The sequence below is a fragment of the Ranitomeya imitator genome, chromosome 1 (assembly GCF_032444005.1).
Source record: "Ranitomeya imitator isolate aRanImi1 chromosome 1, aRanImi1.pri, whole genome shotgun sequence".
Taxonomy (NCBI): Eukaryota; Metazoa; Chordata; class Amphibia; order Anura; family Dendrobatidae; genus Ranitomeya; species Ranitomeya imitator.
The window spans coordinates 844,168,314-844,181,024 of NC_091282.1; the positions used below are offsets into that span (position 1 = coordinate 844,168,314).

The 12,711-nt window shown below is 44.9% G+C and overlaps 1 protein-coding gene across 1 annotated transcript in view; it reads left to right on the forward strand.

Annotated features, from left to right (window-relative positions):
• Positions 1 to 12,711, forward strand: part of RAB3A (RAB3A, member RAS oncogene family) — a 116,522-nt gene that overhangs the window by 33,839 nt on the left and 69,972 nt on the right. The window lies entirely within an intron of this gene.

Below are 12,711 nucleotides of genomic sequence, written 5' to 3' on the forward strand. Positions count from 1 at the left end.
TCTATAATAGCCTCTCTGGCATCTGTGTGGATTGAGCTGAGGATAAAAATATGGTGTAGTAGATGTCTATATGCAAGTTATACCCTTTTTTTTATAAATGTATTTATCAGCTCCCAAATGACTTTTCCAGATGTCCCCAGATAAGTAGGACATCCTGGTGGATTTAGTTGGCCATCTTTCCCCTCATAAATGCAAAAAGCAGATGTGTATCCTGTTGAACTCCCCTATATTATAGCGTTTTATTCTGAACCTTGCCCTCTTAGATGGAAAAATTGCTTGAGGTGCATTCTTCCATTGAATTTTACAATGGTCTCGTCAATAGAAATGTTTTGTGTTGGGGTGTTGAGCCTTTATGTCAACTGTTCTACATGTTATGGTCTGTTTGGTGGTTCAATAAAGTATTGCCACGCTGTTTTACCCTCGCCCTGTGTTGTCTGAGTAGTATTATGCCCAAGGGAGAGGAGTGCGGGTGTTCAATGGGATGAACCCTGAGCCATGCTGTCTCGGGCCAGTGGACGAGCGCACCCACTGAACCCTTGAGTCTCCACATCTCCAATCTGGGAAATGCTACATCAAGTGGGCATACGCCTCCTCTGCAGTGTAAAACCAATGCGATTTTTTTTTTTTACTTTTTATAAATTTTTATATATAAATGTACACTCTACAGTATTACTGTTTTATTTTAGTAGAAAATACGTTCCTATCAAATTATGCATATAGTATATATAATATTGTATATAGTATCTGTAAGTGTATACCAGTGTAAAAATTAACAAAGGAAGCAGTTTAAACGTAGCAAAGTGTTTGCGCAACGCGGAGCTGTGCAAACATTTTGATGATTTCACATAGATTCGCCAAGCTTGCTGAGTCAACAGTGTGATGCTGCAGCAAAAAAGGCAGACACAGTTCTTGGATGTATTAATGGAAGCATAGAGTCCAGATCCCGTGAAGTAATTATCCTCATATACCCCTCCTTGGTCAGGCCTCCTCTGGAATACGGTGTACAGTTCTGGGCACCACATTGTTAAAAACACATAAAAAAACTGGCGTAAGTTTAGAGAAGAGCTACCAGGATGGTGAGCAGACTGCAAAGTATGTCCTATGAGGAACGGTTACAGGATCTGGGAATGCTTAGCTTGCAAAAAAGACTTAAGAGGAGACTTAATAGCTGTCTAGAAATATCTGAAGGGATGTCAGTGTAGAGGGATCAGCATTATTCTTACTTGCACATGGTAACACAAGAAGCAATGGAATATAACTTAAAGGGAGAAGATGCAGATTAGATATAAGAAAAAAACTTTTTGACAGTGAGCGTGATCAATGAGTGGAACAGACCACCATGTGAGGTGGGGAGTCCTCCTTCAATGGAAGTCTTCAAACAGAGGCTGGACAGACATCTGTCGGAGATAGTTTAGTGAATCCTGCATTGAGCAGAAGGTTGGACACAATGACCCCGGAGGTCCCTTCCAACTCTAACATTCTATGATTCTATGAAAATGGACTGAGCTGGAACCAGATAGGGGCACGACGCCACAGCTCATTTAATTCATGAGAAGGTGTGGAGATCTTTATGCCAGAAGTCTTTCTCCAGTCCCTGACAGGAGTATGATTGTGGCGAGGTGCAGGTCACTCGTGTGACACTGGCGAGGCATTCATCTCTTCATGAATCGGGTGCCTCTGACTCCAGTACGCCCCCTAATTTGTTGGCTTTGAAGCCCAGTGATTGATCACCTGTGATTTTCCTGTCACAATATTGTTTTTACCCAGAGTTACTTTAGTCTTAATGAATGACTAGGTATTTTGCATACATTTGTGGCTATTTCTAAGTCATAACTCAACATTGTTAAACCTTTCCTTCATTTGTTGTAAAGCTGTGTGAAGCGATACCGATTTAGCCTATTTTAACGTTGCCTACTATTTACCAAAGATGACACCACACCTGTTAACAGGTTGGTTGTGGTATTGCAGCTGAGCCTCATTCACTCCAGAGGACACAACCAATATACTGATGTGGCGCTATTTTTTAAATTAAGCAAGATTCCACTTTTAAATCTGTACAACCAAAAAGTCTTTATCTAGGAAAATCAAACCTACTGGCCCCGATTCATTAAGACTGATATTGTACCATTGTACATGCCAGTCTTAATGAAGGGGCATGCTGGAGTAAGAGGCGACTAATTCATTAAGAGGCGCACACCACTTGATAAATCAGGCACATCTTACAAGTAGCGTGTTCCCCCTTGCATCTCACCAAAAATCTTACTCCATTCAGGGGCTGGAGTAAGATTTTCCCGTCTCCCATGACAGCACACTTTAGGGATCCGCCCAGTCGGGACAGGAAACCTACTGAAATAAAAAGGGGGTACCTCTCCCTCGCTTCAGTTGGGTTTCCTGTCCTGATGGGAACCCTTGTGCTGAATCACGGCGGTATTTTTGATCGAGGTTCCACTCACCCACTCCTGTCCCGGCACTGGAAGGGCAGGCAGGGCGCCTGTATGCCGGCCTCCAGGATGCTGGAAGCCCCGTTGCAGATCCTGTGGGCTCTTGCGCACGTGCGGGCGTTGGTCCAGCGCAGTCCGAGGTCCAGGGGTCCTTCTGTGTCTGCCACGCCGATCTCTCCCCCTCTGTGGTCGGTGACTTCCGGGAGCGCGGCTGGCGTTGCGCGCAAGGCACGCTGGGAATGGGCGTGCCTGTGTGACGTCGGAGCTGCCCGCCGGATCCAAGATGGCGGCGCCCATGGCTCGGACGCTGGCGACGATTCAGGCTTCCCGGCGGGATACAGGAGGAGGGAGAGGGGCATAACAAGTACCGGAAGAGGTGGTGAGCACTGCAGATCACCCTTTTTTAAGGGTGAAGTTTGCACAGAGCGTCGCTCACTTCGATACAGCTCTCCAGATATGGAGGATCGTTTGGAGCAGCAGCAGCAGCTATTACAGCAGCAGCAGCAACAAGAGCCCTTATCAGGTGATGCACCTGCTCACCAACGTGTTAAGAAAAGTAGCCGCTCGAGTGGAAGGAGCGGCAATCGTCCTGACCGGACGTCACAGGACTCTTCAGCTTCTAGGAGGGACGTTGTCCGTGCTCCTATTCAGCCTCAGAATCCGGTACCCTTCATGGTCAGCGGGTGATGAGTGATCTACGTGAATGTCACCCTGGTGGTAATGGGCTACATTTTCTGTTTACTTGGCAGGTGCCGAGGAAGGCTAACACCAAGTCAAGGAACAAGGAATGTGCCCTCTGTAGAGTTCCGTTGGCAGTCCAGTGGCAGAAAAGTCTTTGTGTAGATTGCATCCAAAAGACTATCCAGGAAGAAACCCCTGACTTTGCCTCTAGTCTTAGGGCAATAATTAGAGCAGAAGTAGAAGGCTCTGTAAAAGCAGCCCTTAAGAAAAAGGGTAGTAAAAACCCAGAACCTGTGTCTGTTTCCGAAGTCTCTCATTCTGACGAGGAATGTCAGGATTAACCGTTATCTCCCTTCTCCTCCTCTTCCATGTCCTCTGGCTCCTCTTCAGATAGCAATGAGGGGGGTCGTCCGTGCTTTCTAACTGAGAACATGGATAAGTTAATAAAACCCGTCAGAGCTTCAATGGGCCTAAAAGATGAAAAAGCGGCCAAATCCCTGGAGGACATTATGTTTGGGGGTTTAGAGGAGAAAAGAAAGCGTACTTTCCCAGTTAACTCCAAAGTAAAAGCCCATATAGAGAAGGAATGGAAGAAGCCGGAAAAATCGGGTAATCTGCCCTCGGCTTCTAAAAGTCATTACCCCTTTGAGGAGAAAGATTCGGAGACGTGGGATAAGGTTCCAAAAATTGATGGTGCGGTAGCTAGATCGTCTAAAAAGTTATCTCTTCCCTTAGAAGACTCTGGCGTATTAAGGGACTCCTTAGACAAAAAAGCGGACGGGTTCCTAAGACACACCTGGGAAGTAACCGCAGGAGGTTTAAAACCGGCGATTGCGGGAACTTGTGTCGCATGCTCCCTTATAGTCTGGCTACAACAGATAGAGGAGCAATTGAAATCTAAAGTACCGAGGGAAGACATCCTAACCAATATAACTATGGCTAAAGGAGCAGCAGCCTTTATAGCAGATTCCTCGGCAGACTCCGTGAGGCTAGCAGCTAGAGCAGCGAGTCTATCCAATGCGGCTAGACGTGCTCTTTGGTTGAAGGGGTGCCCGGGCGACTTGCCGTCAAAATATAGACTTTGTTCCATACCGTGTGACGGCCATTTCCTCTTTGGTCAGAAGTTAGAAGACATTTTGGAAAAAGCAGGGGATAGGAAAAAGGGTTTTCCTCGCTTTCCGGTGAACATTAGAAGACCTTATTTTTGGAGGGGAAAATTTAGTAAAGGCCGCCCCCCTGGAGATAGGAGGAATTGGGATTCTAGAGACCGAAAAGGATCTGGATACATGTTTAAGGATCCCTCAACATCAGCAAAAAAGCCCTCCCAATGATGCCAGGCCAGAGGTAGGGGGAAGACTCCCATTCTTTTTCCCAGCCTGGGTAAATACCTCCCCCAGTCATTGGACTTTGAAGGTTATCAGAGACGGCCTGAAAATAGATTTTATTTATCCACCGCGGCAGACTTTTGTTTGAACATCTCAAAGAAAATCCCCAGAAGAACAGCTAGCTTTGGAAGCAGAGGTATTAGAAGTGGTGTCAAAACGAGTTCTGGTACAAGTCCCAGGGGAGGAGGAAGGAAAAGGTTTTTATTCCCCGCTTTTCTCGATACGAAAACCGGATGGGTCACTAAGAGCTATTGTCAATTTAAAAAATCTCAATCAGTCGGTAGTAAACTGCTCCTTCAAAATGGAGTCCGTAAATACAGCGATAAAGCTCTTGTTCCCAAATTGCTTCATGGCGGCTATAGACTTAAAGGACGCCTACTACCATGTCCCAATCCATCGGGACTACCAAAAATTTCTAAGAGTAGCAGTTTATGTCCAAGGAAGTCTCAGGCACTATCAATACGCTGCCCTCCCATTCGGCCTGTCTATAGCGCCAAGAATATTCACCAAGCTAATGTCAGAAGTCATGTCCTTCCTCCGTTCTCGGAACGTGGATATAGTTCCGTATCTAGACGATTTCCTTATAATAATTGAATTCGGCAGTACACTGCCTGGCACAAATAAAAGAGGTCACGGCAACGCTAGAGGTGTTGGGTTGGAAAATAAATCTTAGTTCTGGACTCCAGGCGTCAACTTTGTCTCCTACCAGAAAACAAATTGGTCAAAATTCAAAATCTTGTGGAGTCGGCAATTCAACACCCTGTAATGACACTGAGAAAGGCGATGTCCCTCTTGGGTTCTTTGACATCCTGTATACCCGCAGTGAGATGGGCGCAGTTTTTTCTAAGACAGTTACAGTGGGAGGTCCTGTCAGCACAAAAGTGGTTAAAAGGGCTTTTAGAGGGGAAGCTACGCCTTTCGCTGGATGTAACAGATTCCCTAAAATAGTGGGTGGTAAAAGATCATTTGGCGTCGGGGGTCCAGTGGGTAACTCCGATAGAGCAGGTCATCACCACAGACGCAAGCGGTACAGGATGGGGGCTCATTTAGGAACTCTCTCAGTTCAGGGATTCTGATCCCGACTAGAATCACAGCAGGCGTCCAATTTAAGAGAATTATGGGCTGTAGAGAGAGAGCTATAAAACATTTCCTCCCTATCCTTCAGGGTCACCATACCAGAGTCATGTCAGACAATCATGCAGTGGTAGCGTATATCAACCACCAAGGGGGGACGAGATCCCCTTCCCTTATGAATTCAGCGTCTGTCTTCCTACAACTAGCAGAGCACCACCTACTATCCCTCTCTGCTCTTCACATAAAGGGGGTCGAAAATACGAAAGCGGACTACCTAAGTCGCAAAACACTAAAACAAGGAGAGTGGTCATTGAATCCCCATGTGTTTCAACAGATAGTGCAGGCTTGGGGCATACCTGTAATAGATTTATTTGCCACTCTGCACAACAGGAAAGTGGAGAGTTTCTGTTCGTTAGACCCAAGAGAGAAACCTTTTGCGGTGGATGCTCTTCAAATCCAATGGAAATTCAGTCTTGCTTATGTTTTTCCACCGATAGCGATGATTCCGGCATTGGTACGAAAGATCAGAATGGAGCAGGCGAGAGTAATTTAGATTGCTCCATTTTGGCCGAAAAGACCTTGGTTTTCCCTCCTAACACAGATGTCAATAACCGATCCATGGATTCTACCAGAAATTCCGGACCTGCTTACCCAGGGTCCAATATGCCACTCTCAGGTGAAGGGCTTCCATCTTGCAGCCTGGAATTTGAGATGGTATTACTGAGTAGGCAGGGGTTTTCACCAGGGCTAGTCTCCACCTTGTTGAAAAGTTTTTTCAGGGCAACCTTTGGGGGACGAGGCTCCTGTAGGTACTGTTTTAGAGTTTTTACAAATGGGTTTACAACCAATACGCTCAAAGTACAAGTGTCGGCATTAGGAGCCTTATATAATTGTAATCTGGCCTCCAATAGGTGGGTGTCCTGCTTTATAAAATCTTGTAGTAGTTCAGAGGGTTCCCCCGTGGGATTTGAATCTGGTGTTAGAGGCTCTAACTAGGAGTCCATTTGAGCCTTTACAGGAATCATCGGTAAAAGTCCTCACTCTTAAAACAGTGCTTCTGGTAGCGTTGACATCAGCCCGTAGGGTGAGTGACTTGCAAGCCCTGTCTATTTCCCCTCCTTACACGCAAATATTTGAGGACAGAGTAGTTCTGAGACCAGATCCGGGGTATCTGCCGAAAGTGGTACTTAAGTTCCATAGGAGTCAAGAAATTGTATTACCCTCTTTTTGTAATAATCCTAAGAACCCAGGGGAAGAAAAATTTCATACACTGGATGTAAGAAGAGCTATTTTACAGTACATATCTTTGACTAGTCAGTGGAGGAAGGATCAGTCCCTATTTGTAGCTTTCCAGGGTAGCAGGAAGGGATATGGGGTATCCAAAGGTACTATTGCTAGGTGGATTAGATTAGGAAGGCTATTACCTTATTTTATGCTTCACGTGGTGCCCCGATCCTTGAAGGCATCAAGGCTCACTCCACCAGGGCTGTGGCTACTTCCTGGGCGGAAAAAGCAGAAGTATCGATTGATCAAATTTGTAAGGCCGCTACCTGGTCCTCACCGTCTACCTTCTTTAGACACTACCGACTAGATCTATCCTCCTCGACTGACCTTACCTTTGGTAGAAGAGTGCTACAAGCGGTGGTCCCTCCCTAAGGTGTTTCTTTCTCCAAAAATCTCTCAGGTGTGCTGTCATGGGAGACGGGAAAACACCAAGGTTACTTACCGGTAGCCGGTTTTTCCAGAGCCCATGACGGCACCTGTATATTCCCTCCCTTCTTTTTTCACCCTTTGGTGCGCACTTTTAGCTGGGTGTTTTTTGTTATTATGTGGTGGTAGATTGCCATGTGTACTAACCAAGGGGGCCTCTCATGCTCTGAAAACCAATTGAAGCGAGGGAGAGGTACCGCCCTTTTATTTCAGTAGGTTTCCTGTCCCGACTGGGCGGATCCCTCAGGTGTGCTGTCATGGGCTCCGGAAAAACCGGCTACCGGTAAGTAACCTTGGTGTTTCTGGCATAAGGTACTCCACAACTGAACATGAATCTGACAGGCAGGCATTGATATGCCTCCATACCCACCATGCTCCCCCTACATTATTGTTTCTATGTGTGAATGTTTGGGGGCTCATATTGTATATAGGAGGACTGTGTGGGGGCTCACTCTATTTAGGGGGCTCTGTGGCTGCGCATACTGTATATGGGGGCTCATACTGTATATAGCTGCTGTGTGGAGGCTCATACTGTGTATGGGGGCTCATACTGGTTATAGGGGGCTATTGGGATTAATACTGTGTGGGAGCTCATACTATATATAGGAGCTCTGTGTTTGGGATCATACTGTATATAGAGGGCTGTGTGTGGTCTCATGCTGTATATACGGGGCTGTGCGGGGGCTCATACTGTACATAGGGGCTGTGCGGGAGCTCATTATGTATATAGGGGCTGTGCAGGGGCTCATACTGTATATAGCATCTGTATGGGGGTCTCATACTGTACAGTATTTGGGGTGACTTGTATACTGTATATAGCGTCTGTGTGTGGGGCTCATACTGTATATAGGGGGATATGTGTGTACTCTTACTATGTGCAGGGTGGCTGTGGGCTTATATGGTAGAATATGGGGTGTCGGCATACTCAATTCTGCTCAGTATTAAATGATACAATTAAAATGTTAAAATTGAGCAGAATTAATTTCAGTATATTGCTTTGGCCCTCTACATCAGTCTCTCATGTGGCCCCTCAAGATTAATAATCACCCACCCCTCTTATATAGGGAGGCTATATTAATGTAGAATCTTAACTTACTGTGAGTGGGTTGATACCAATATGTATGAAAATCATATAAATCAGATGAAAAAGGAAGATTAAAGTCTCTCTAAAGGGTAAAAGAAAAATTACCGGTATATTAAGTATTGCTATTTTGGCTGTCTCTGTTTTATATAAAGAGTCTGGTCTGTCAATTTATAAAGGATTAAAATATCCTTTTGTCAGCAAAACGAATGACAGTCTTAATTACAGATATCAAACCGTTCTGACGAAGACTATGGCAGCAGCAGCTGTTTCTACATCCAGGTTCCCATCCCACCTTCTCCATGGAGAATATGCCAATTAATAAGGATCTGAAGAGCAGCTCACGAGATATCTATCTCAGATACATACTGTGCAGAACAAAGATTGCTAACTCCTTTTTCCTCTAAAAATGAGATTCACTTAAGTTAGGACTCTTCTTATTTTTAACTCCTGATATGACAGTCTAAATTATAGTAAAAAAAAAAAATAAGTAAAAAACAAAAAACAGTCTTTGCCTTGCCCACAGATGTCAATCAATTACAACATTAGGCATATACGGTACATTAAATTGGACAAATCCGATCTGTGCATGTATGGGTGGGGGAAGCCCAACAGCCTAACACAGAGATTGGCATGTTAATGATATATTAAAGTTTTTAAGAATGAATGACCTATTCGTATAATAAGTGATAACAGTACCTGGCTGCAGTCTTGTTGGCAGACATATACCATACATAGGGGCCCCAGCAGTGGGACCCATATCAATTTAACAATTATCACCTAATCAGTGGCTAGATGAAATATGGACATACAAAGGCATATTCAAACAATTATGTGTAATAAGATAGTGAGAGTTGTGGAGTTCCACCAAAATCTATAATATTTAACTAGTATGGCCTTACTTAGAAAGGAACAACTATCTGGAAATTCAAGGTACATTTATCTTCAGTAAGGCCATGTGGTCTATTGGTGACCTCTGGGAATTAAATGGCTATATGTTCTCTGAAGGAGGTCACAAGTTGCTGTTTTATGAAATTGTCTGGGCTCTGTCACTGAACTTCTCCCAAAATTTCTATCAGAGGTATTGATGATGACTGTACAGCTCTTGTCGCAAAATTATAATATAGTAAATGGCCGTTTATCTTCCCGATTCTATAGTTATATTTTCTTAGTTAGGAGAATATGGTGGGTAGGATAATTGGTGTTCTCCTAGATGGAAATGGTACTGGCTCTAGCTAATCAAGTAATGCTGTAGTGATGCATAATGGGATTAATAGCTCAGAAATAAAATGCAGATTAAAATCTAGAAATCAAGAATGAGGCAAAAAGAGAGTTGAACTGCATGAAAGTAAGTAGACTACCGTATATACTCGAGTATAAGCCGACCCGAGTATAAGCCGACCCCCCTAATTTTGCCACAAAAAACTGGGAAAACTTATTGACTCGAGTATAAGCCTAGGGTGGAAATGCAGCATTTACCGGTGAATTTCAAAAATAAAAATAGATCATTATTTCCCCATAGCTGTGCCATATAGTGCTCTGCACCGTTCATATTTCCCCATAGGTGTGAACCATATAGTGCTCTGCACCGTTCATTGTGCCCCCTAGCTGTGCCATATACGGTGCTCTGCACCGTTCATTGTGCCCCATAGATGTGCCATATACGGTGCTCTGCACCGTTCACTGTGCCCCATAGCTGTGCCATATACGGTGCTCTGCACCGTTCACTGTGCCCCATAGCTGTGCTGTGCCATATACGGTGCTCTGCACCGTTCACTGTGCCCCATAGCTGTGCTGTGCCATATACGGTGCTCTGCACCGTTCACTGTGCCCCATAGCTGTGCTGTGCCATATACGGTGCTCTGCACCGTTCACTGTGCCCCATAGCTGTGCTGTGCCATATACGGTGCTCTGCACCGTTCACTGTGCCCCATAGCTGTGCTGTGCCATATACGGTGCTCTGCACCGTTCACTGTGCCCCATAGCTGTGCTGTGCCATATCCGGTGCTCTGCACCGTTCACTGTGCCCCATAGCTGTGCTGTGCCATATCCGGTGCTCTGCACCGTTCACTGTGCCCCATAGCTGTGCTGTGCCATATACGGTGCTCTGCACCGTTCACTGTGCCCCATAGATGTTCCACATAAATTTGTGCCGCCGCTGCCGCAATAAAGAAAAAAAAACACATACTCACCTCCCTTGATTGCAGCTCCCGGCGTCTCGTTCCGGCGCCTCCATCTTCCCGGCGTCTCTGCTCTGACTGATCAGGCAGAGGGCGCCGCGCACACTATATGCGTCATCGCGCCCTCTGCCTGAACAGTCAGAGAGCAGAGACGCCGGGAAGATGGAGGCGCCGGCCGGGAAGATGGATCGGCGCCCGGCGGCTGGAACGAGGACAGGTGAATATGCTATACTCACCTAGTCCTGGCGATCCTCGCGCTGTCCCCTCCTGTCTTCGGCGCTGCAGCTTCTTTCTCTATCAGCGGTCACCGGCACCGCTGATTAGAGAAATGAATAGGCGGCTCCGCCCCTATGGGAGGTGGAGCCGCTTATTCATTTCTGTAATGAGCGGTCCCACGTGACCGCTGAAGAGAGGAAGAAACTGCAGCGCCGAAGCCCGTGGGACGGCAGGGACAGCGCGAGGATCGCTGGGACTAGGTAAGTATACCTCAGCGCCCTCACCCCCTCACCCGCCGACCCCACCGCTACCGTGACTCGAGTATAAGCCGAGGGGGGCACTTTCAGCCCAAAAATTTGGGCTGAAAATCTCGGCTTATACTCGAGTATATACGGTAAGTTACCGTATGTTAAGTGCAGACTGTGACAAAATAACACAGTGAGGTTATAGAAGAAGAAAACTTTTTTACATTTTTGGACTATAATAAACAAGATTTCATAGGAGTAGTTACAGGTCAGGAAATGCTTCTTGGGAAAAGTCATTCAAGCAGCCTTTTCAAAGAGGAAGAGACCTGGGGATTCTAGTGCCACCTACAGTGGCATGCAAAAGTTTGAGCACCCCTGGTCAAAATTACTGTTATTATGAACAATTAAACAAGCTGAAGATGGAATGATCTCCAAAATGGCTGAAGTTAAAGATGACCAATTCCTTTGCATTTTAGGCACAAAAAATATATACTTTATTGTCATGTTTTACATTTTAAAAATTACAAAAAGGAAAATGTTCCAATGCAAAATTTTGGGCACCCTGCACGGTTAGTACCTAGTAGCGCCCCCTTTTGAAAGTATCACAGCATATAAATATTTTTGTAGCCAGACCAGAGTCTTTCAATTTTTTTTTAGGGATCTTCATACATTCTTCCAGTTCTCTGAGATTCCTGGGTCGTCTTGCATGTCTAGCCACAGATTTTTAATGTCCATATCAGTGAACTGTGAGGGTCATTGTAAAATCTTTCGCTTTCCCCTTTCGATGTAGTCTATTGTGGATTTTGACTTATGTTTAGGATCGTTATCCATTTGTAGAAGCCATCCTCTTTTCAACTTCAGCTTCTTTACATATGTTATGTTTGCATCAAGAATTTGTTGACATGTCATTGGATCCTTTCTTCCCGCTACCAGTGAAATAGTCCCCTAGCCATTGGTTGCAACACAAATTCAAAACATGATTGATCCACCCCCATGCTTAATGGTTGGCAAGATGTTCTATTTCTGAAATTCTGTGCCTTTTTTTACTCCAAATATACCTTTTTAATCATTTGCGTCCAAAGAGTTATATTCTAACCTCATGAGTCCACAGGACTTGTTTCCAAAATATATCAGGCTTGTTTAGATGTTCTTTTGCATACTTCTGACTTTGAATTTTATGGTGAGGACACAGGAGAAGTTTTCTTCTGATGACTCTTCCATGAAGGCCATATTTGTGCAGGTGTCTCTGAACAGTAGTACCACAACTCCAGAGTCTGCTAAATCTTTCTAAACAAAACAGAATACTCAGGGGAGCACAAACTATCCACTTTTGGCCCGGTGACAAGTCCCCTTTAAAGAGGACTATAGGACACAACGGAAAAAATAGGAAAAATCTATATTTGTTTTCGAATATAAAGTGTAACTGCACTTTTAGGTGACTTTTCAGAATAAACAGGCATTTGTGTACATAAGGAAGGCACTGCTTCTTGTCGTTATATGGCTTGTGTTCTGTATTGTTATTCATTCCCTCTGTACTAGAAGACTCAGCAGTTTCTTTTTGTCTTTCTTCACCTCTGCCCCTTCAGCTTCTCCCCTTTTCCCTCTGTATAGAGTTTTATAGGTCGACGGTGTAATTTGATCTCTCAATGACAACAGAACTGTAGACAGATTTGAGCAATTTTTGAGAGCGATTGATCT